Consider the following 26,438-nt stretch of genomic DNA (forward strand, 5'->3'; position numbering starts at 1 on the left):
CAACAAATACTCACAGGCTTTCTAAGCACTGAGGCCCACAAGGCCTGGGAGTGGCAGAAAACTTCCTAGTTTTACACAAAGGAGCACTACCTCCTGGAAGGAGGAGAGACGTGCTTTGAAATCCCTCCACAGAACAGTTGCACTTAACTGGTGGGTGCCCATATGGATCCAGGTAGTTACCTCTGGACTGGAGACGTCAGTTCCTCTCCCATAGTTAACTGAGGAAATTTCTATTAGTGTTTCCTAAATGAGTCACTCTCCATCCCTGTTACACAATGAATGTGTAATGGCTACAAAGGGAAAATAATGCATTTTCTTAGAAAATAGAAGACAATTCTGGACAAGAAAAAACAGCAAAGGAAAGGAATAAAACTCACTGGGAAAAGTCATCAGGCAGAAATTCACCACTTATCTGACACATTGCCAGAGGGCATAAAGCAGGAACAAAGAGAAACAACCTAGATAACATACACCATAGCGCAAACATCCCACTGTCTTTGATGACAGCTTTTATACCTTTTGGTGTCAGATGGGGTTGCTGAGCAAAACCGATTAAATGTAAAGACAGAGGACTGTGGGAAGCTGGAAATGAAAGTCCTCACACGTATCACTACCAAACCCTAAAGAAAATTCCCTTTTTGCAGCTACAGTTTTCCTGAAAAATATGTCTCCTTGTTTTCAGTTTACTCCCACACTTAACTTACTTTCCACACACCCCCCCCCCTCTTATTTTTTTTTTGTTTGTTTCTAATGAGACAACAAAACCTGCCTTAAATGAACATTCATGGCATCAGCAAAATATGCCACTGACACCTTGAAGAGCTTCCTCTTATACTAAACAGAGCTGAGCTGGCAAGCTGCAGGGACACTCTGAAGTGGCCTCTCAAACTATGCTTCATCTGTAGTTAGGAAGGGAGATTACAATACATGTGAGAACACCCAAAATAGCTTTAATCTACCTCTCTTGGGTACTGCAATGCCACAGCAGCAGAGATTTTGTGGTACAGCCAGTCAAGCACTTACAATTCAGGACACCCTGTGCTGAAATATGTACTGTAAAAGCAGAAGTGCTATCGGCACTTGAGCTATGTGGCTTACCTCAGTTGTGGGTATGCCAGGCCATGCTGGAATGATACCACCCCAATTAACACCAGAAATTTTCTTTCTGCTTAATGCCTTTATAAGGCTGCTGTTCATGCACAATATATAGGCTCTTCAAGGAAGATGAAAGACAGCCAGCTCTCCTTGCCAAGCTATAAAGACCAAGGTGATGAAAATAAGCCAAATATAAAATGAGACATTTAGGTAATACTTAGGGGATTGCCCTAGGAAAGGGTTTGAGGGATTTTTTTTCAGAATGTGAATGCTCCTCTCCTGGGTTGGAGGATCATTTCATTCCCTGCCTCAGCTCCACACTATGCGATTGAAAAATTGTCAATCCTGTGTTGAAAGATAAAAGGAAATATTTTAGAGTCTGCAGCTTCACCTGTTAGAAGTATGACTACTCTATGTACATCAGCTATACAGATGACAATAAAAATAAGCATGTGGCTTTTTAATAGGATGTGGTGACATAGCTAGAAGACTATTCAGCTCTCTGAATCTTGGACGCTATGACTAATAGTAATCTCAATTCTCCCAGTCTTCATATAAAAATAGCTGTTAGATCTATTCAGTCTATTCTCAGTTAGCATCACAAACTGTGCCAGGATGGTGTGTGTTATGGATCTTGCAGAAATTAAATGGAAGCAGAGAGGTGAGTCATATAATAGACTTTGTTTTTTTACAACAACAGTTTTTAAGGAACAAGTAAGTTCTTTAGTATCAAAGGCCATAATAACCCTAATACAAATCAAAATTGATAACATAACTGAGGTACTGATCCTTAGTATTCTGGCAGCCCTCGTGTACGTTGACTTTCACAGGACAAATCCCTGCAGCAAAGTTACACTCAGCCTGTAAGAGCTTGCAGGATCAGGACTGCCAAGTTTCTTCAGAGGTCTCCCTTCCTTTTCTCTACTTCCGTTTTTCAAATTTTAATTTATTTTAAGGCAGTTTTATACTTGTGTTTCAAGTAGACAGACCTCAGTTATCACTATGGCCTTTCACATTTTCACAGCTGTCAGCTTCTTGAATTCTACATTCAGTGCAGTTTTGACCTCCTCATACAAACACCATTTATCTCTTCTCCCCCTACAAGCTTTAGCAATACACTGAAAGGTTTGTGTCTTTTGCTATTGGCCACTGTGGGAAGGTTATTTTTTTCCAAGGTCATTCTGCATAATGCATTTATTATATACAATGAAGACCATAATGGTTTATAACTTTGAAGGACTTTTGATCAGTTCAGTGACAATAAGGCCTGACTAAAAGGGCATTTGAGACAATACTGAGAGTTTCAGTTTGGCAGTTAGTGGCCTACAGACAATTTCTGATATTAAGCAACCCAAAATAGCTATGACTTAAAATTAAGTCCTGAGGTTCCAGCACAGATTTGACTGATGTATAATTGCCTCTCCTGCTCCTGTGTTTTTGTGAATTAGGGTGCTTATTGCATTGATGCAGGCTTCCATTTAAATGTTCTTTACATGTGCAGTTGTTTATTGCATTCTTCTTGTTTCTAGCCACCAGAATGCTAAGAGTTTCTCTTTCTCTGATCACTAAAACACAAGCTGCCAGTTTGACACAGCAAATAGAAGTCCTGTCTCTTATCCAGAAACACATAGTATTCAACTCCATGCTTTGCCTACAGATGCTAGAATAGGGTAATACACACAGAAAGGTACCTGTGTGAAAGAAGATCAAATGTAGTACATGTCCACAGTGACAAAGATGTTGAATCAGAACTAAATTGGCAGGAACTACACTCAGTATCATGCTATTACTTTTGCCTCTAAGGTTTTAAGAAGCCATATGGCCCAACGTAAATCGTTTTAATTGGATGGTATAGCATTAACCAGCCACAATATAGCATCAGTTACTCATTAAACACACTCCTTGTCCACAAGATAACTGTTTTGTAACTGTAGCATTCATCCATGCTCTGCAAGAGAATAAACAGAAGTACAGGCTTCAGACTTCAGAGAGTGAAGAACTCCTTTCAAGATCCAAGTGCATAAAAAGAACAGAAGCAAAGTTCTATAATACGTTGTATCATGTTTAGCACATAATGTGACACCCTGCCAGGTATCCCAGTAGGATCCTTGGAAATTTAAAGACGTAGCAGGTAAAATACTGTCTCAACACATTTAACAGGTATGTAAACTGCTGGATGCTGCAGAAAACAAAAGAAGCTGCAGAGACTGAGAATGTTTCTTTTACCTGTTAAAATGTAATAGCTTAAGCTTTGTTAGCCTAGCATTTCCATCAAACACAAAGATGCCACATTTATTTAATGGAGAATAACTTCAATATATCAATATAATCTCAAATCTAAACGGAAAGACTTGCTATGTTGAAGACTATGAAGAGAAGACTGACAAAATATTAATTAAAAGCAACATAATCTGAATTTAAAAAAGGGAACCAAGTTGTTTCACTTCATTATCTTGACTAAGGAGAATGTGGCTATTGCTGAGGGCAACTGAACTTTATTTCTAGTAATGAAACCAGTGCTGGTTTTGGGTGTTTTAACCTATTATAGCTTGTAGACTATCATAAAAAAACCCCAGATTTGACAAAGTACAAGCCACTGATATGTGTTTTTTCTAAAGGCAAAAGCATCTCTCTAAGTGAATTTTACATCCTTTATACCCCTCCATTGCATAAATGTAGCTGAGTACCTTCCCACACATCTCACAGTGGCTTCAGGGCACATAGCAGTATTAACATGAAAACTTTTCAAAATGTGGTTTTTGTCTTTTTCCATATACTAGGGCATTTCCCATATACTCCACAATAGGCAATTTTCATGTGGATTTAGAATGGCGTCCTGTTTACTGACAAAATGAAATAATAGAAATGAAATGTTTTAATATACTAATGCTGTCTGTAGCTAAATGCTATTTCAGACTCACAATAAAGACACAAATTAATAAAATAGAAAATGTATCACATATTCAGAAAGATAGTGATTTTTGATAAACTACTAATGCAAAATGGGTAGGTTTGGTGATCACAACAGTTTGCCTGCTTGACTTCTCCTCTCACCTACCCACCATAAAGCTAGTGATGAAACAGGAAGCAAATAAAATCTTTACAGAGTGGCTCCTACATTAACCTAGGGCTCACAAGCTTGTTTATTTTCTGGTGAGAAAGAAGTCAGAGCAGCTGGGTGTGCTACACATAAAAGGTAACCTGAAGGATAGTTGGCTTTCCCTTGACTACTGCTTCATTAGTTTCCATTCTCAACCTGCACCATTTTCTGTGGAGAATCTAAAGCGAAAATCTTTTACAAAACATTACACAAACGACAAAGATATTATGTTCTGAAAACTTGCAGAAATTCTTCATTAAACATCAACATTGCTTATGAGCAAACACAACCTCTAAGGTACAAATGAAAATACCGCAAAGTTAAGAAAATGAAACATCAAGAAGGGAGCACTGAATTTGAGAAACTATAAGCCGATTTAGAAGCAGGTTATTTAGAAAGAGCTTTAAGAAATTAATGACTTCAGATAGTTAATATTAGGTTTCCTAATATTAGAGAATAGCTCTTCATTTAAACTGATCTATGTTTGAAGATCCAAATAAAGTCACACACCTTCATGACAATACCTTCTATTTTTATGCCCAGGTTTTGGGCTGAAACCTGGCTAAAAAATTCCCAGCCACAACAAGGAAAACTTTTCTTGGGGAATTTCCACTTCAGATAAAGGCAGGAGCCTGTGATCTCATGATTCAGCAGAGTCCATAACTCAAGCAGCCTCAACTATCTTTGGATAAACTACTATGTTTTTGTTTGGTTTGTTTGTTTTCTTTTCAGAGAGAAAATTATTCAACATTCCTAGTCCATCTAGAGCTCTCTAAAATGGTAAAGCATGTTTACTTGACCACTGCAGTCAGCAGCATATTCAAAATACTCACCGTTAAAAAAAATGGAACTACTTCCACAATAGGAAAACCAGAAACTTCTTAACATTCACAGAATTGGTTGTTGTGACAAGGATGACATTTGGAGCCCTTGCCAGAAGTAATATCCTGTGTATCAGCTACTTCGTCAACATTCATCCAGCCATTTTCTAGGTGCCCAGAAAAGCACTGCCTTGTGGACAAGCTGATCTGTTGTCTCTGATGACAGGTTTTGAATTCCCTGAGGAGTTACCCAGCATGTGTGTGTGAGGAGGGGGATTTCAATGTGCAAAGACTATGACCAGTAACTGGCACTTGAAGGAAGGTATTAAAGCAGGAAGAGAAGCCTGCTCAGTATTTCCTCTCCAGTTGACATGCTACTCTGGACAGCTTTTCACCTTCTAAACTGTTCACCCTGGTGATCAACAAGTGAGAGAGCTTTCAGTTTTGCACTGCTAAGGAAGATGTATCCCACCTCAATAAACTCAGCTTCATTTTGTACTATATTCCTGAGGGTTCAATGAAACAATCTCCATTGTTTTAATTCCAAAGAGCAAAGTGGGCAATCATTAACTGTGAATGAACACTTCCTAACCAAAAGGCCCCTGCAAAACACAGACTTCATATTTACCTGTGATACATTCCTGATATTGCTGGTTAGTGATACTTTTCTGTGTTAACCTGGGGAGCAACTTTTCTGCCAATTCCTGCTTGGGTACTCTGCTTCACTCCTGTTTTATCTCATCTAAATTTGGTGTTCACCATTTACTGGTGTAGGCAGCATCAAGCTAAGGCAGAGCCTGCAGGGTTTACTAAGAGTTTCAGGTAAGACCTTAAAGCATGCTGTCTGCATATGCTTCTGCAACTCTCACTCCTCTGTACGTTCCTATTTCATTCAGGTAGTTAATTATACATGGAAAGAAAGCAACAGTGAATCATGAAGACTTCTACCGGTTCAGCAGTGATTTAGGAGTTCAGGGTAGATTTTTAAAAATAGCTTACAAGTTTGTACCTAATAAACATTCTTAGGTAACAAAGGTTATATGCATAAGTATGAAAATCTAACTTAGCCTGCTTGGTATATTTAGCTAGGCTTTATCTTTGAATGTGGTTCCAATAATTAGTTTACAATATTCATTCATCCTTGATTAAGAGCACAGCTACTTATGGATCATCAAGCTGTGTAATTTACACATAGCTTGGGCAAAACAGAATTGTTCTGAAAAGTGCCTCACTTCCATTTTAAACTTGCCATTCCTTCCTTGATAACTGCAGACTTTTTTTCTCAGAAGCCCTGGAAGCAGAGGTTGTAGTGAGCTCCACACCTAGCCACAACAAGTTTCAAAATTGTCATGTCCAAATTAGGAATTTTTCTCTCCTGGTCCAGAATCAATACACTAATTATGATAATCTGATTGCATATTTTGTTTTGGAATAAGTGTTCACAGGACACTTATTTAAGTTAATGGAAAAAAATGCAATCGGATTCATAATTTGGCTTAATAGTGTTTTCCTTGGCAGCATTAGACAGTAACTTCTGCAGTGGAGCATGTCAAAATAACTGGTTTGGAAGAGGCAGCAGGAAAGTAGTTGTTTGACCAAGAAAGAATTTCAGAAAGTCTAAGGTGGCCCACTTTTTGGTGCCCAGTTTGTCTTTTTTCCTTCATCTGGCACCAAATGAATTGCTAAACAATGAATAGTGTAGATGACAAAATATGACAGTTATTTTAATAGGGATTCCTGCTGCTAGTAAAGCTGTTATCTGTCTGATATAAATGAGAAATGAGAGGAACACATAGAAAAAAAGTTAAGACTTCACTTTGATCTCAAATGAGGACATAGCTAAACTACAAGACAATGAACTTCATCACTCCATTTTGTAATCAAGCAAGCATCTGAATGGCTAAATGAAAGTGACATTTTGGACTGCCTAAACCAAAAAAGTCTTTAAAGAAGATTGATGCATTCCCTAATACCAACATGCAGATCTCAGATCCAGCCAGAATTAGGACTGATTGAATTATGAAGGTTCACTGTTCTAGGCAGTTATATTTACATTACTATTTTTCAGACCTGTACATCAACATGCAAACAAAATCTGTAGGCATTTTAGAATTTTAGTGTGTTGCCAGAGTTTGATCTTGGCCAAGTTTCTCTAAGCCCTCTCAAATCAGGAGATTACTGTGTCGATAACTGGCTTGCAACCTCCCTAGTTTTTATTTTTAATTTGTTTCTTTTATATCCTTCCTTCTCTCACAGCATCTTGTTCAATAACATTGCTTAGTTTCATGAATCATGTTTGCAGATAAAAGATTTAATAACTGTCAGCAATGGAACTTTAATATGCTCTACATAAAGACTATGCCAATTGCAATGGTAGCAGAAAACATTTCTCAAAGTGAATATGCACCTATTTAACAAAGGGAGGTTTTAATTTCAGATACCAAGAAGCAGTAACAAATGAAAATTAAGAATACTTGGATGGTTACTGGGCAGCTGGGGAGATTCCTGGAGCAAACACAAATGCCAAATGGAGCTGTATTAGTAATCTCTCTTTATCCTAGGATGGGTCTTCTATATATAGAATTATACAGCTCTCACAGAGGCTGTAAATTTACATCTATACATTATATGGGAGCAACATATGCATTTTAATAAAGTCTGAAGATGCTTCCAAACTTTTACTAGCCATTTTAAATAGCACCACAGATTATGTCCATCTGGTTTTCTCAGCTGGTGACAAGCATTTGCTTCTGAATAGCATCCCTCTCTACCTTTCTGTATTATTTCCAGAATTTAAATAAATTCACCCTCTACCTTCTGGTTCCATTGTCTGTGTATCTCCTACATAAAATCCTCAGAAAAGAGCTCCTTCCCAGTTCCAGATAACAGAAATGAGCCTTTTGAGTTATACTCAGACCAGCACACATTCTAATAAAAGTAATTTCTATTCTGCACAGTGACATTAGCCTCATATTCTATACCTAGAAAACAACCATTTCATAATAATGCTATTCTTCAACAGCGATCCAAAGTCAGAACTAGAAAAAGATTGCTATTATTCAGTCTTAACACTGATTCACTACTGGAAATATCATTTTACTACCAAATTTTTTTATCAACTTGGAGCAAGTTCCAATGATGTAGGGGGAATATTAAGCATAAACAGTAGCTGATATTAAAGCTCCATGCATCAACTACACAGAGAAACGTAAATTAGGTTAATCTACCTATCTGTCTTCTCTGATGAAGAGACACACCAAAAATCTGAGGAAATTCTCTGGCCTTAAACAGTGAAGCACAGAAGTCTCTTCCACATACGCACCGTGCCCTAACATGATGGGGCTGACTAGGTCTTGTATCTCAGGGTAAAACAAGTACTGTGAATAAAGAATCAACATGTATCACTGAGTGACAAACAGGACATCAAACAGTATTTTGGGCAAATGAGACAGAAGAATGGTATAAAGAAAACATACAGGTATTAAAATGAGTACCTAATTAAAATACTAATAGAAAACAGGAGAAACTGAGACATAAGACAAAACTTATTTTACAAGATTTTGGCTACGTCAGAGAGGAACATGACAGTATCTTCATTCTCCACTTCAAAACATCTAACATCACCTCATCTAACTCCACTGCTCTTTGGAAATACCACAGACAAAAAGAATTGACGTGAAAGCATGGATTTCAAGCTCTACACTCCTCTGCCCAGAAGTCGAGGCAATAATTCTAGCATTTGTTGCAGCCTTTGTGAAGAGATTTGCAGCAAGAGTGCAGAGGTAAAAACTCCACAGACAATAAGGACTCCCATCTCTTCTCTTTGGAGGCTCCTCTTATCCTTTTTTATCATGCATGACCCTGTAAGAATGTGCAATTTGATAGTCCAGAGAGAAGCAGCACCAGGCTGTCAAGCTGAGCTTTTGCTGGCTGCAACTCTGATATAACACAAAGTCATGCCCATCTTATGTAAAGACTGATAAGAAGGCTGGGTCCTGTTTGTGCTTTATCAGTGTGCAATTAGAAAGTCTTGTGCTTGTATTAGTAATTACACTGATAATCAGCTCTCAGAAAAAGAAAAAAAAAAAACAGAAGGGAGAACTTAAAGTCTGAATATCTAAAGAACTAGGGTCAAAGAACAAAACTTCTACAAGGAACAGCTTTTGAAACAGCATGATTACAACTACCTTCCCCAAGTAAAGTGGGAATCACGTTGTTGAGGAATTGAGTAAAGGAATTGAGTAAAGGAATCCCATGAGGGAAATTGATTCCACTGTGCATCTCCCTCCTATTATCCTAGCCTGTTTGCTTGGAGGACCAGAGAACTTGGGATCTCTTGGGATTTTATTCTTCTGTGTTGTCTGTCAACACATTAGAAGTAAAACTTCAGCACAGCAAAAATATTATTGGCCCCATTATTTAGCACAAAGTTTTTCTCTTCAGTGCAAATGCAAGTGTTTCAGTGTGTCTGTTAACTGCTTTATAGCATTACAAAAGACAGCATAGCTGCCTGGCAAAGGCAAATCACAGCTTGCATTTTCACCTGAGGCAAAATATCAATTATTTCCTCTCAAGTAACATTTGGAACACATACCTTTCGCTTACAATAGGGTTCTATAAGCTCTTCTATTCCCCTCAGAGTTTTATGAATATTGAAGTAAAATTAAGGATTGCAGGCAACCTGGTGCTCATGTCACTGTCCTCGTCTGTCCTGAAGAGCAGCCTCCCTGTTCTTCTTAACCAAAGTAAGACTCGTAAGTCCACCTCACCTTTACATTTGAGAACACCTCTCTAATCACTATAGCTCAGGCCACAGCAAACCCACCTTCACGAGAGAAAGCACTGGCAGGCCTCACACCTAACTTCCCATCTTCCAAAGCCTGTGTGTAGCACAGCCTCCTCTTTAGACTAGTCCTTTTCTCCTTCATTATGTGAGCACTCAAAGCACACAGGCTTTACAGTCTTTTGAATTACATATAGACCTAAAGAAATCAAAGTTTGAAGATGTCTGTGTTGGCAAAATGCAGACAAGCAGCCCATGTTAGGGACAGCGAGTCAGGAGAACAGTCCATAGGATCAAAACAATCCATCTACATTTATCTGCAGTTCCCTTAAGCAACTGTCAGGACAAGCCTCTGAAGCAGACAGCCGTTAAATTAAAAACAAACAAACAAACATATATATATGTATATATTTTGGAGAGATTGGATTTCAGAGTTGTACACTTACCTCAGTGGGAAGAAGGGATGACTACAGAAACTTCCAAGGTAAAGATGAGCTAATACTAAAAAAGTAACTTCCCCCTCCCCTTAAAAATATCTTTTGCTTCCCTTTACACCTTTACATAATAGATTTAACAAACAACTGGGAAATATAATCCATGTGTAGATGGTGCACACACTCAAATCCCATCATAATGCTTAACAGGACAGAGAGATTGAGGGATCTGTATGTTGTTTCATAAATTAGACAAAACATTTGTCAATCCATTGCACAAGTATTTCCATAGTGGACAGTAATAATCTAACATACCATGTTGTTAACCCATCATTTGAACTGTCTTGATATTAAGAAATAAAAAAGTTTAATCTATTTTTCCTAAAAACTTGTAATATTAGAAATGATAGTACCTAGAAATACAGCCTGATGTTTCCAAAGCCTGACTTATGAGCAGGGACTACAATGGCATTTGCTAATATATCAACTGTCTTAGATATTTAAAATAGTTTATTCATAACAGAAATTGTTTTGCCTTGTTAAAAATAAAAGTACTTCTATTCCATAGGAGGCCTATACTTACATACATGGTCCTGTTTCATGAAGGGCACTAATCCAAATTATTACAAGAGCAAAATGCCAATTAATTTTCCCTTATGAGTTATGATAAATTATTATTTTAGGGTGAAGCTATACATTTTCCAAAGGGTCTTTATCACAGCTATGTTGACAGGACTTTAAGTATGGTGGTATGCTTAGTACTACCCTAAAGTAGCTGAAGTATGAGCCACAGCAGGTGCCACAAGTAGAACCTAGATTTGCTTTGACATTAGAACATAGGGTATAGAGCAAGTGCAGGATTGTTTGATGGATTTAAGGAGTGTGTATGTCGTGACTGGTTTGGAAAAGCAGATCCTTCAGGGTGTAGCATTAGAGTCAAAGCTAACTGAATCTGAAGAAATCCTGCCTCATCATGGCAACAGTTGTTTGTATTTTATGATCATCAGGGTATCTGCCATTAAAGAAACATTTTGCCACCTTTCAGGGAAAAGCTTACTGAAGTGTAACGTCTCGGTGAAGGTAAAACCAAAGCATTAAAACATTTTGTTTGAGCTTTAAGGGATACATTTCTGTCACAGAACTGTAAACATTATATTTGCATCTATTTCACAAAATGTGAAATTCCTGATAATGCTCCCTTTGTAAAAACAATCTTGAAGTTCTGCACCAACTGTAGTGTCACAGTCATAATAAGTGTTGATAATCAATACAGTCCTAGTCCTTCAGGCACAAAGTGGCATACAAGATGACAGCTTTTACCAACTAAAGGCTCTCTCTGCATCTATGGCTTTACACGTCCCCAGCCTAGATGGATAATTCACTCAAAGTAGGAGATGAAAAGCCCCTCCTTGTAAGTCACAGCTATACCTCCCTGCTAACACACAGACACTTTATGCATCCATGAGCATGCATACACTCCTCCACTTGTCACAATGATTTGGAAACAGTCAACGTGGTTGTGACCTGTGCAACAAAGTTTCTCCTGGATGAAGTGAACACATTTGGATGTGTTCAAGGGCCAGTTAGATGGGGCTCTGAGCAACCTGATCTAGTGGAGCCCATGCAAGGGGGCTGGAACTAGATAATCTTTAAGGTCCCTTCAAACCCAAACCATTCTGTGATTCTATGATACTGAGTTTTTCACAGCTTCTAGTAGTTCTGGCCTTTCTGATGTCATTTTACAAAGTTGCTGATTATTCTTTTCCCAAGACCTCAGCAATGTTAAAACATCATCTAGTTTCCGTTTTCACAAATTACTACTGACTTTTCTTGATCCATCTGCAAAACCCATGTACTGCTTCCTACAGGAATTAAGGTAAAAATGAAGTGAAATATCTAAACAGTCTGCTTGATACTCAGTTTATAGACTTGAGGTATACCAAAATTAAATGTAGCTAAATTAAAGATCTGTGAAAAATAATGGAGTCATCCTAAACGCCACTAGGAAGGCAGCCTAAGCAGCACTACTTTTCCTAGATTAACCCTAAAACACATACACAGCTAGAAAATCTCAATCTCATCTCTGATTTAAAAAGTAGCATTAGATTCTCAGATATTAGTAAAAATATGACATTCTATGGTGTTCAGTCTCCTTAATGGAGTTACATCAGACAAATATATTACTCTTATCTTAGTGACTGCAGCATTTCTCTTACAGAAGGAATTTTAACTTTAAGTTAAATTATATCTTTTCTAACCTCCTTTTATACACAAGTGATTGAGAACAGTATTATCCTTCAACTCATAAGGCTCTCTTGACAAATATATTTCCCTAGTAACTTCATAGAACTAGTGGAATTATACCAGGAATAAATCTGTTCCAGTATCTTCAGTTACTCTATTTGGAAACCAGTCATTTGCCTGACCTTCAGTGCAATGCTAAAAACAGAGTTTGTCTGTCATCAAGAGCCAGTGAGATTTCAGATAAAACAGAAGTCATGGCTCCTGCAATGAAATTCCAAGAGTGTCCATCAAAGGCTTGCCAACAATAGCATCTCAGTCAGTCACTACTTCCACACATTGATAAAACTAAGAAAAAAAAATAAAATTGACATTTAAGTTTCATAGATATGAGACAGTACTCAGTTCAAAGTATGTGAAATAAAAATAATTATTTAATTATATTATACCTAACCTTTTAATACTTGAACAGATTTGGTTCTTCAAAGGCCAAATAATATCTCACACTATTAAGAATTTACCTTTTTTGTTGTTTGTTTGTTTTTTCATCCTATTGGGCAACATTCCTTATTGTTACCAACACCAGAACACATTTAAAATAACAAATAGATGAACACAAAATAAGTCTTCTTTGTTCTAAACTCCAATATAAATACTGTGAGCAAGCACTGAAGTGCAACCTGGACTATTTATTCTCCAAACCTTCCTTGTTCAAATTAAAGTAGATTAATCTTGTGCTCGTTAGAACAGGGTTGGTATACAAGGATAGCCACCAGGCAAGACTTCAAGCTTTTTCCATATGGTCCTATGCCAGTAGGTAGGCCCACGGTGCTCTCTTTTCTTTCAGACTTGACCTTTGCATTTCTCTTGACATTACTCAACCCAAATTTAAGCTTAAATGTAATAGCTCTGTCCTGGTAGGATACTGCCAAATACTTCAAAAGTGAAAGACAGGGATAGCCAAAATTACCAGTCATTTCCATAGGCACACTAGATATTCATCAGTATGAATGTAGTTTGCTAATGACCTCCCTATCTTGGAATATATACTTACAGATTTCTTGCAGTTTGTCCAGTTTTGTAGATACTTATTTTGGTTTCTACTTAGAGGACATTAATAGCCAGTTTATGGTAAGGATAAAAGCAGGTCGGAATAAAGCTTACAAAAAAGGATACGGCATCATCTTTAACATAGTGTTCTCATAGCACAGAATAGACAATGTATATTTTAATAAAAAAATAAAGACCTGTCCTAGTGTGTCTCTCACTATTCCCTGCAATGAAAATTAGCCATAAAAACAGAAGACAAAGGTATCAGAGGTAAGAAAAGAAGGAAAAAGAGAACGAATTTCAAGACAATGAAGGCACTAAAGGAACTGAAAGCAATATTTGAAGGCTAAAGAGAGGTTAAGATTCATACTATTTGTTTTTAAGTGCAGCTTATAGGCAGCTCTTAACATAACAGAGAGAGTGCCCTAGCCTTATGTTTATCTAATTAAATTGAGAATTGTCACAGTATTTGGCATTCGCAATACAAAGTGATACAAGTCACAGGAAGAAGAGAGGAAGGTATCAATAAACACAGTCAAACCAATGGCTGTTTGTCCTTGGTTTTACAGTAGTGCCCTCAAGTTCAGAGATGTGGAGCCTCTAGGGCAAGTTTTGGAAATTCATCCAAGAAAATATCCACAGCCGTAAAAACTTTTGTTGAATTAGGCAAGGCATGCAAAAGGATTAGCAAAATTTAACAAAGTGCAACAGTTGGGAGAAAAATCCAGGTCTCCATGTTCTTGACTAATAAATAAATGAAACAGGACAAAAAGTTAAAAGATACCATCAAAACAGCCTAGATTTTTACTTACTCTAGGAGCAAAGCAAGATAAACTGGAAAAAGTAAGTCATGGTGTGACAAATGACAGAAAGGATATATATTATAATACATACCAAGAGTTTTGCTCATTGCAGGTATAAAAAAAAGGCAGGAGAGATTTCTTTCTATATGCCATTTGCATCCAAAGATAATCACGCAAGTCACAGGCAGGACTTATTCAGGAGGGAAGAGGAAAACACTTCTTCTGTACCAACCAAAAATGTAAAATTAATCTCAACTAAAACCAGACCAAGGACATTGCAACTCACTGCCACCATCTATTCGCAGGAGTTGAGATCTTTCTAAACAAACATTCCTTTAATTGATTTTTTTGTTGTTTTGTTTTTTTAAAGCAGAAGTAACATAAGGATCTGGAGCTTTCAGTACTACAGCCTTACCCTATAAATATATTAAAATATTCAAATAAATACGAAGAACAAAATGTTTCAACTTCGCCTCTTCAAGGTGGTCACCATCCACTCATCTAAAATGTTGAAATTTAGCCAGAAAACTGCTCTTCTCTTATGGCATATTGAGAAAACTAATTTTCATGCAGCATCATGTTAATATAATTGTAGCAATGGCTGGAGGACATGAAATGCTTTGGAAGATGGCATGTACCCTCTTTTTTCAGAGATACTTTGGCAAAGGGGGGCTTTTCTTGCTATTTCCTGATTTCTATTTTGTTATTGTTAAATTCGGTTGTCTCTAGTCGAAAAAGATAACATTTCAGAGTGTATTTTCTACACATCTGTTTGCAGCATTAGCACATCTCAGGACAGTCTCATACTAGTGTGGATATATGGGCTAGATAGCCACTGCCCTTAGATAGTAGCCAAGAGCAGATACTTTAGGGGAAGACTGAAAGGAAGGAGTTTTGGCATTGAGGCCAGAACATTCACTGTGGATGTTCTAAAATCAAATGTCAACAAATAAAGTTTATGTTTAATCCCTCTATCTACACATTGAACAAAAAGGCTTAACAATCAACTACATGTCAAGAGCTTTGCCTTGGCCTCCTCAGCTTGGAGATGCATTTAATCTTAGGACCCAATGCAATGTGTGCAAAATCACTGGAGGAGGATCAAGATTTACTGTAGGTAAAAAGTAATTTTGTTTATAAGTCCTCTTAGCAATGCTTTCCTCAAATATAATCAAATGTTCAGTTAACAAGGCAAACAATTTAAAGTGTTAGATTATATTAAGACTAGTCCTTTGTGCTGTTTCCTGGTCTATAAAGAGCTTTACGAAAACAATAAAGTTACAGACCAAATTAAGTAATTCAGCTAAACACTCAGAGCTGCAAGAGAAAGACATCTACCCATATCATCACATGACATGAAATTCAGATCCAGCTTTGAATTCCTTCCTTATGGGAAGGATCAGAAACTCCCACTGTCCATATAAAATATACCATACTAGAGAGTGTCCTGCCTCCTTCCCAGGTTGTCTTTAGGACACATGAACTCCAGTGAATTGTGGGTGGAATGTACAAAAGATCTTATTGCAGCTGCTTATACTGCACCTGCTCAAGGGATAAATAAAGCAGCTAAGTTCCAGTTTTGGTTTCATTCGCTGCCTGTCCCTCAATGTGCAGAGAAATTATATACCACCTCCTCATTTTGTCAATCATATTACAAATATGTCTTCAATACTGTAGAAGTGATTATCACTTTTGTTGTTGCCAGGAATGTTCCCATAAGCTGGGATAACCTCTCTGACAAGTCACACACACTGGGAAAAACCAATGGCTCTTCATGTTCTTCCAGATAGCAAGATTGTTCATGTAAATTACTACTCCTTAGACCTTTTCCTATTCTTATAGAAAAGGAAGCAGAATTGGGTCTAGATGAAATTGATCTGAAATTAAAACTGAATTCACAAATTCCCTAGAGTTTACAGTTCGCTTTGTTTTGCCCCACACTCCCAAAGCTAGAAATACATTATCATACTGTATATATGAAGAAATACTAGATCTGTGTGAGCTGAAGTTCCAGATCTTTTGATGCAAGTCACTGGGGTCTTTCCATTGGTATTTAGAACACACATGCACATCTTCACAGGGCACATTTTCCACAAAAGCTTGTTGTTATTTCTCTGCAGGGTGGATTATTTTTTAAACTCTTTTGCACACTTGCCTATTTCTTTAGATCACCTAAGGAATATTTTCTAAAAATTCAATAATGTAAATTATGCTAACCTCAGAAGATACAATATGGCATCAGAAAGGATGCACATATTCTTGTGTTTTGCCATGAATAAGTTATGGTAATGTCTACAACAACTATCTGCTTGGGATTTGGTCTAAAATTACATTTTGCAGGGTGAGGAGGCAAATTTTTGCAGAAACTTAAGCACAGAAATGTCAGAAAAGGGAATTACTGATGAGCAGGAGAAAAACATTGTTTTGTGGGCCATAAGCTGTGTGGCTGTAAATGGAGGAAAGTCTCTTGAAGGAATTCTCAGTGGAGATACTCTCAATCAGCTGCAGCTTGGGTTCCCCAGCATAGGGTTAAGACAACTAATACAGCAACACATGTAATCAGAGAAACAGGAAACCCGACAGCCACACACAGAGCAGCTGTGAACATCCAAAGGGTACCTTGTTTAGCCAACTCTATCCCTCACATTCTCTTTGCCTTCACTGTTCTATAAGAAATCATAACACCTTGTGGAAGAGTGTAACTTTAATTTTCCAAATGCAGCCTTAATCTCTTTCCTTCTTCACTCACAGTGCAGTTAATCTGAACATCATGAAAAGCTGAGAGATCAAAGTACGGATGGCAGACTCTGAGGAGGAAGAACGTGGGGGGGTAGAGCAAGGAAAGGCAGGCAGGCAGCCCACAGCAGCATCCCAGGCACATGGAAGGAGACAGCAGAGTACCATCCTATATGGAGCAAGGATGAATGTCAAGAGCCAATATGAGGGCTCTCCCACATCCAATATCAAGACTTGTCCCTGCCACCAAATGCCACAATATACAGTTCTCAAGTGTGGGATAGTTCCTCGCTCAAAAGAGAGGAGGAAACAGCCAAACAATTCTGGCACCCTCATAATCTGTTCCCTCTTTCATCAAGGGCTTACTTCCAACAGCCTGCTACCCACAACTCCACACACACATCCTGAGCTACTGACAACTATATGCCAACACAGCACGTATTTTAATTTTAGAAATGTTACACTGAAAAGAAGCAGTACAGAGCAGCAGGCAATTTGACTGAGAAGAAACTGCTGTGCAAATAGGCTTGGTTTTTGCTCAAACGAATTATGACAATTACAGATTTTTGACCACTTCTTGTCATCAAAAAAACAAAGCAGACATGTAAGAGATCCTCATCTACCCCATCTGATACAGTTGGCAAAAGTATTTAATCTGAATGATTTGACAGATAATCTAAGTAAACCAATGAGACATGAATCTTTTAGACAGGAAAGCAATTTTGGCTGTAGGTCAGAAGGGTCCTGTCAAAAAATTAGCTGAAAGACTACCCATTTCTCTGGAGTAGTCAAAATCAGCCAATTTTGATTAAAAAGAACATCTTGTTTCAGCTGCCTGGGTTTTTTTGGAGTTTTTTGGAGTGTTTTTTTTAAACACCTGCCATAGAACCAGCTGCCCTTATTAATTTTTGAACCAGCTATGACTAGGTAAGGAGAGAATGCTGACATTCTCAAATAGAGCAGGACGGTCACAGTGACCCCAGGGATCAAGGAAATGCAGCCCAAATTCACCCTAATACCAGAGCATTCTGATTTGGCACTATGTACCAGAATCTGGGGTGACACGTAGTATTTTTGGAGTTTTGGATACTATGTCCCATTCCAGAAGCTTGAGGTAAACGTAACATTCATTCCAATTCAAAATAGCTTCCTAAGTTACAGGATGCTTTAAATATAGCATGAGAGTCCCACAGAGCCTTTCAAAGAGCATGCATGGTGCCCTAACCAGGTATAAGTACTACAATGCCTTGGAGTTATTCTTTCCTTTGTGCCACAAAAACTAATTGTCACTAATGTCAGCTATAAAATGAAGAGTCATAAATTGTTCAAAGTGTGTGCTCTTACACCTGATACCTTTAATAAGAATAAGGGTTTATATCTGTATTAACAAGTATGACTAACCAAGAGAAGCAAGTGAAGGAGCCAAAATAGCCCACCAGCTGGAATTTAGACTGTGAGCAAGGCAAAGGAGGGGATACGATGTGAGCATGTGAAAGGCTGTGTTCCTCCTAATCCTCAGCTGCCATTGCTACAAATCAAGTGTATTTGGAAGGATTTTGGGGAAAGGTTAAAACCTATTTATGCAGTGTCCAGGCACTGAACACCTGTGGCATAGATGACCACAACACCAGTTACGCATGTGGGAGGTGCAGAAAGTAACTCTACCCTTGCCAGGGGATTTGCACGCCTTTAAGACATTTGACTCACTAAATCTTCCTAAAAGAAGAGCAAGATCTCATTGACTTTCTGGAAAAATGGCTGCTAGCCACTGCAACAAAAACGTCGGAGTGTAGAAAAAAACCCAACTCTTTCTTCCTCCTATAAATCAGAGGTGGGTGCTCTTGTTTCTGAAATCTCTCAGACCACAGAAACAGCTTCACATTTTGGGGAAAAAAATGTCCTCTTCATCAACCCAAAAAATAAAGTTTTTAGGACTGTTCCAAAAGGATATCCAACAGTATGGCTGAACTAAGGTTCCAGGCCAGCTTCATACAATCAAGCTTTTATTTCACCTACACCCTCAGGTTATGATAGCAGCTAAAAATATATATATATACACATCATTTTTTTTTCCTCTCACCACCTATACAGCACATTTCAACAGATGATACCTGTTTGCTTCTAAAATTATGGAACTATGTAAATCATGGATCAACACAATGGGATATAACAGCACACTCATTAACATACTTGTCCTCACTCTGTACTGTCAAGAATTAAATTCCTCATGAAGTGCCATTTTTTATCACAACATACTTCTAGGAAACTAGGATTTAAGAATTTAGATTATTTAAAAAAAACCTATTCTGAGATTTCACTCTTAGGTAACCTTTCTATTAAGGCTTTAATTATACTAGTACAAAAGAAGCAGCACTTCAACATGCTAGATACAGCTATCATTTTTCAAATAGCATTATTTATTTCAAAACATACCATAGCTGACATTGCCAGACAATGTTTCAAATTAATTTCTTTGCCTCAAGACTTGCAAGCATTCATTTTTACTTTGTTCAGCAAATTTTCCTTCCTTCCTCTTCTCTTCCTCATGATCTTTCAATGGGGATTAATAACTCACCTGCACATCGAGCATATGGCTATTCCTGCAACAAAACCCAGTGAAAAAAAGAGCAGTGTCTCATCTGATATTGCAAACTATTTAACACTATATTATGAATTAAAATAGGGGCATCTTGGATACCTACGTGCAAAACTTCTAGCTGCACACAAATAACTACACTGTGTTCTCAGCTAGCTCCAGTCCACTATGAATGCCAAATTATAGAGAAGACCATGGCATTTTGTACACCATTTTCATACCTTCACAATGTTTCTAAAGGTTTGTATTTTGGTTCATTTGTAGTGGTTTTTTTTTAATATCTACATTTTATAGAGTTATAAAATAACACACACTTGATGCTAATAATTAGACAAGAGTGACCAGATGAGAACTGCTGTTGCTGGCATAGAAAGTTAATACAAGTGTATTTGCAGAGCTAATTTTCCTGTGTTCCACTGGCTGAAGAACATTTTAAATAATGTATTCAGAATGGAGCTAATGACAGGGTTATCTGCTGTGCTATGAAGACTATCATTTACAGAGTTCAAATAGCAGACACTAATAAAAAGTTCCACATGAAAAAAGCTTATTGTGCATTTTCATTATAAGGCACTAATGGTTCAGCAGCTTTAAATTTGCAATTTAATGGTTACCTCTTGCTATGTTTACTAGTTCTAAAGGATCTGCAAAAATTATTAACTTGAATAATAATTAGGTAAATCTGAATACTTCCTGAAATACTACATGAGCTATATTCTCAATTAAATAAAGTCTAGGTCAAAGGCTGAATAATTTATCGGACCACAATATGCAGTTGCCAGGGAACATCATTAAATGATAAAACAAGAAAACATCAACATAACTCATTTCAGTTGTGGATCTGTTCCCTTAGGTTAAGAAACCTTCTCCTCAATAAAGACACAATGACAATCATTAACACCACTTGTGAACTTCTCCATTTCTCACCAATCTTGCACCCAAGTTTCTCACAGTTAACACTGCCTTCTGTTTGAGGGAAGGGTTATGTTCCCCTTCCTTTTGCAGGGAAGAAGGCTGCAAAGTCACTGTACACTGTTTTTTGACATGAGTAGTATGCAAGCATGAATAAATACTAACTGTATTGATAACTGAGTTGCTAATTACACAGGTGCCATTCAGCCCAATTATTTCATACACTGAGCTTTCACAGATAATGCCACATGAGCACTGATGATTCAGATACAATCACAGGCCAAAGAGAAAAGCTGCATTTAGCAAGAGAAATAAAGGGCTTCAAACCCAGAGGTCATGTATTAAGTGTCAAAATAATCAGAACAGCAGGTTTGATGCTGTACCATCACTTCAGCCATTACCTAAGCTATTACTTGTATTACTTGTACCTAAGCCATTATTTGTATTAATACAGCCTACATTCTAATAGGGCTAAATGTTTATCCTGAAATTCAAAATATCAATAGAATTGTGAAACAAAACCTTAAACAGAGCTGTGTATGATGCCTGCACAGATACTGTGCAGAGTACATAATACTCTTTATATACCCCTGGCCTTCAGCAGTAAGTTTAGTATTTAGTGATTACTTTAATCACACAAACAGAGAAGAGGGGCTGGCTTTGCATTCCAAACACATATTTGATTAAAAGGAGAAATCATTTGTCCAAGAGTTGTAGTTAGTTCCATAGCCTTCCTGAAAGTTATTTGGTTCAGTACAGTACATATATCCAAATAACACTGCACTAGGATGCTATGATTTAGATACAATTCTAATTAAAAGACTCTCCCCCCAAAGATCCTTAAAGATACAACTATAAGCTGCATTGATTTTTCAGAATGTTTTCTGCAAGGAAAGAAAACAATAACTTCTTACTGCTACCATGACTGTTCAAGCAGAATGGAAAAATATAGTATATCTTGTGATGGAACTGCTTTGTATTACAAAATTAAAGTGGGTTGAAATCAAACCTTCTCTTAAAGTCTTAGCTGCCCATCTGATACATCCATTGGGATTAGTTCTCAGACCTGATATGGTATTTTTGGTCAAGCCAAGAAATGTTGTCTACCTTAGAGTAATTAATGCCTTACCTCTTAGAGCATCTGCACAGCCAAGATTAAACCTCTATTCTACTTTATCAGAGCAGACAGAGTCCCCAGTATCCAAGGGTTTTCTGATACCCAAGCGCCAGAATCCATCTCTTGTCCAATAAATATTATTCATACAGAGTAAATACAAATACAGAATTTGCTCTCTCCATGCTTTTCCAACATACATGTCTCCTGTTTCACGAGATGCAAACAAACGTCCTATGTACTTAACTGGCATTTATAGTGTAGATGCCGACTCCTGGAACATCTCTAACAATAAGAAATTAGGAGGTTTAGGAGTTACTTGTAGGACTTAGGCTCACAGAAATAGAATAATTTCTGGTAACTGTGGCTTTAAACATACCAGAACTGGCTTGCAAATTAGTTTGAAAGCAAAGATACCATCTAAAAAAAAAAGTATTCTCTCATGACACTGACACGTTCTTACATACAACACATGGCTGCATGTAATAAAATGCAGAATGCTGTGATTTTAGACGGGGTGACTGTTGCTCAAAAAGTGATCTACAAATTAATCTGGCTAACATACAGAAATACTGAGGCCCACAAAATTGCTGTCTTATCAAAAATAGGTAGGAAAGTTTTGGAGTGTTGTTAAAAGTCAGCCTGGAACTATTTAGTTTTCCTCTCACAACTATTTGACATAACTTGTAGTAGACTGGAAGAATGTGAAACCATTCATGCATAAGAAATTACTACAGTTTATCTAGACATAAGGCAGTTGTTACATTAAATGGTTCGACTTCCCCCTCTCAGAAGTTGACTCAGTCATTTGAGTTTTGGATGGAAAAGGGTAGTATTTAAAAAGGAAGGCTTTTAGAGGACATGAGACTTGCCTGTTAGTTTTGTAGAATATCAACTATTATAAACACTAATCTATGGGTTTTAGTATTGTGAAGGACTTCACATATAGAGATGAAAATAAACCCTCTTGCAATTGTTGCTGTATGGCAACTACTCAGCAGTTTGATTCACCAGACATGGATGCTTAACAGGTGACGTAGAATCAGCATTTCAAGGGAACTTGTTAAATTTATTCAGTTCAGTCAATACAGGTAAACTTCACTCTTCTGATTACAACTTATGTACAGCACACTTGGCCATCCAAATGAGAGTAGCAGATTGCATAGTGCCTGACTCAGATAATCTGAGATTTCCCTGCACTGAAACAAAGAGGGCCTCCCTTCACCCATCACTTGCCTGTTATAAGACACTGATACTCCATACACACTGGGCCCACAGGAAATGAATACTCTCACATTGCTCCCTTAAGGAAAACAGTCACAGCAAGAGGTTTACATATGTATGCTAGGGAGTGGAGGAGGGACAGGAAGTAATAGGGAAAAGATGCTGATAAAAGGAAAGAGCCCAACAATGTGAGAAAAGCCTTCCTGCTCCTCCAAAGACATGGACTGCAAAATGCTAGAACAGGGTTCTTCACACCAATACCTGCCCTCCCTTGCCCCCCCAGGAGCTCTTTCAGGCTGCATTTATCAGAATAAATATACAGATAACTTTTTTTTTTTTTCCCCTGTTAGTGTTTGCCATTTCCCTTCACTGCACTTACATCACCAGATTTCAACTTTTTCCTCACTCAATAAAATAAAGCCAAAATAGTTCTCGAACACTTTTGGGTTTTTTTTGAACACTGCCTCTTTCAGCTTCAGACTCTGGCTTTTGACTTTGAATCCAGGCAACTTTTAAAAACCGTCTCTATTAGGAAACAGAAAACTGTATGGATAGTCACAAAGCAAATATACCATTCATGAGTATCCACATTGTTCTGGATAATATTTCTGCTATCTCAGATGATGATAATACTTCTTGCATACCTTTCAGCACATTGCATCACCTGCAAGCCAGTCTGTCTCACTAAACAAGCTTGTTGTTCAGCAATAATAATTCAGAAATATATGAAGAAACTCTGCTATTATGTCCACCCATGTATGATTGTACCATCTTAGGTAACATGGCAACACAGCACTTAGATAGTGAACTAGGCCTAAAAGCCTCCTTACAGAGGATTAGGTCTATAAAATAAATTAATTCTGCTTGCTCCCAGACAGTTCATGCAATCAGTAGGAGAAAATAACTTTACTGCCCACATCAATTTGGAAAGACCAGATTTATGCTTATGATCACACCACTGGTGACAGCTCTCAGCATTGCCAACAACATGTAAGTCTCATTCATTTCAGTGGGATGACAGATGTTCAGCTTTACTAGGAGTCTGTCAATACCATTTTCCTACCTCTGCTATCTGCCCGTGACACCTCATGACAGAATTTGTTGTACAGGGTAGGATGGTCTGCAGTGTGGGGGCTGGAAAAATATTTTTTACATCTTCCCAGATTATTTTCTAATGCTGTTGCTAAAGGAATGTGAAAGCTCTTCTCCACTTATTTTTGTCTCCTCTTTTCCTGTCCCCATCCTCTTATGTTAGTTGGGCACTTACTTTTAGGTAAAGAACAGATAAGGAGAGCAATCAATTTCAGGTGAACACATCTTCCCCTGTCACTCAGCTGACTGAGACTCCTCAGTTTTATTCTGTTGACTATTCAGTAGTGAGCTGAGCACCTGGACCTACCAGAAGGGAAGAAAATAGTGTCTCAAGCAGCATTTTAAAGAGTCCTTTAAAAATGAACTGTTGTGCCTAACAGGTCTCAGTAATTCTCTTCCTTGCTCACTGTTTTAAGAACATTTTCCTGAACATAAGCATTAGCAATGCCACAGCCTTTTACTGTGCTTTTGTCAGTAGGCTTCAAAGACCTTCAGGTTTTCTTGCCTGCTTCTTCGGTGAAATGCCAGCCAATTGGGAATTGTATGGAGCTGGCTGACAGAATGCATGTCAACAGGCAGCTAAGCTACAGCTCTAGTTCCAAAGTCCAGACTCCCCACTTTATGCCTAGGTGTGGACTAGCTTCATTCTGGCACAATACTAGCTTCCCCTTTCAGGAAGGTCCTTGGAAACATGCAGACATAAGTCTATAGATGGGATGAACAATCCTGGTATGGTGGACTGTTGATGTCGTTTTTCTCAGGAGCTCAGAGACAACAGCACAACAGAAAAGCATAGAGTCTCCATGAAAATAGATTATTCGGTTTTCAGATGTTCTCTGTGGCTCACCTACAGACAGTCTTATTGCTTGGGGCAGTTAGAGGACAATGAGCATGTCTGCATGTAAACCCTATCTGTCTGCACAGAGAGACACTAGACATATATAGGCAAATGGCCATAGCACATTTTGTATTAAAAGCAATTATAAGACCCTTTAAGTTGAAACATTTGGGGTTTAGAAGTCATCTTGCACATAGAAAGTCTAATCCAATCTCAGGGCAACTGCAGACTGAAACCAGCCCATAGGTAAGTGTACAGCATCCGCTGGCAAAATTTAGAGCTGCCTGCCCTTCCCAAGAAGGGGATTTTCCTCACAGTTACCTTCCCTCCTCCACTGCCCCTCCAAAATACCTTGATAATCTAAGTACAGCTTTCTTTTTCCCCAGTGGTAGGATTTCAATTATGGCTAAATTCACAGCTCAACTCACTACTGCAAATTGTTGATTAAGAGGAATATCTGATCTGTTTGGAGATAATATTTATGTGAAAAATGCTAAAGAAAAAACATACTTTAGGATTATAATAAGAAGTCACATATTATGCTGTGTTCTAATTAAAAAACATCACAACCTGCAGCTATTCCTACTCCAACCGCCCCTGAAAGAGGCTTCATTAATTTCTGCATGCCTGCTTTTCCCCCTTAAGACAGGCTACAAAATCCAATCCCACCCAAAAGCAATGCTCCCAGTATGAAACTGGGCCTCACTGGGAAGCAGATCAAAACATTGACACGTAAACATATGACACTTCTACTGTTGGAAATGCAGTCATCTGTGCGAAGAGGTAATTCCTCCATGCCTCTGGGAATCCAGCCATTGCAGTTTCACTCCTGCTCACCACATGCTCACAAAACCCCCCTGTGAATCATACAGCCTGGGGGGCACAGTGAGTACATTCTAAGAGATAACGTGAGACAATTGAGTTCTTTGGGAAACAAATGGTTTATCATTTCTGATTGCAAGTGCCACAGGCCCAGCCCTTGACTGACAGCCTCTAGGTATGACTGAATTACTTAAAAAACAGTCAACACTGTACAGTGCAGGCTGCAAAGTGTCATGAAAATACCTATAGAAATGTGTTGGCATCTCTCTGTACTTACCTTGGGTGGGAAAAGCAAGGAAATACCAAATACCATAGTGAAAACAGTATAAATTATGAAGGGAGTTTATTTTTGTGGGCAGGGGTTGTTTGGGTTCATTGGGATTTTTTTTGGTTCTTTTTTTCTCTTGTTTTTAATAACACTGACAACAGGTTTCTACACAATTACTATGCTGCTTCTGCAAAAGGGGTTATGAAAAGTTCCTCTAATCATAATATGACTTAGTACTAAGGTAAATGCAAGTCTGTCTTTAGAGAAAGGAATATTGTGCATAAGAATAAGGGAGATCAAATAATACGGATCTTAACTATGCTATTTCATATTCATACTGTAAAGATTTCAGAAACTCAGTGATGACTTTGAACCACGATTGTTGTGGGGTTATCAATTTGGTGCCCAAAACTTAAGAGACTGTATTTTTTCGTTATGAAAAAAACAGTTTTCAAAGTAGTGTAGATGGATTTTTTTGCAGTGCAGCAGACCTTTTGTTTGCATTCTAC

The 26,438-nt window shown here is 37.9% G+C and overlaps 1 protein-coding gene across 11 annotated transcripts in view; it reads right to left on the bottom strand.

The window, feature by feature from the left end:
- The window catches only part of LDB3 (LIM domain binding 3), a 125,467-nt gene that overhangs the window by 91,550 nt on the left and 7,479 nt on the right, over nucleotides 1-26,438 (bottom strand). The gene's annotated exons all lie outside the window — the stretch shown is intronic.

This window comes from Apus apus, chromosome 4, assembly GCF_020740795.1.
Source record: "Apus apus isolate bApuApu2 chromosome 4, bApuApu2.pri.cur, whole genome shotgun sequence".
In the NCBI taxonomy this organism is placed as follows: Eukaryota; Metazoa; Chordata; class Aves; order Apodiformes; family Apodidae; genus Apus; species Apus apus.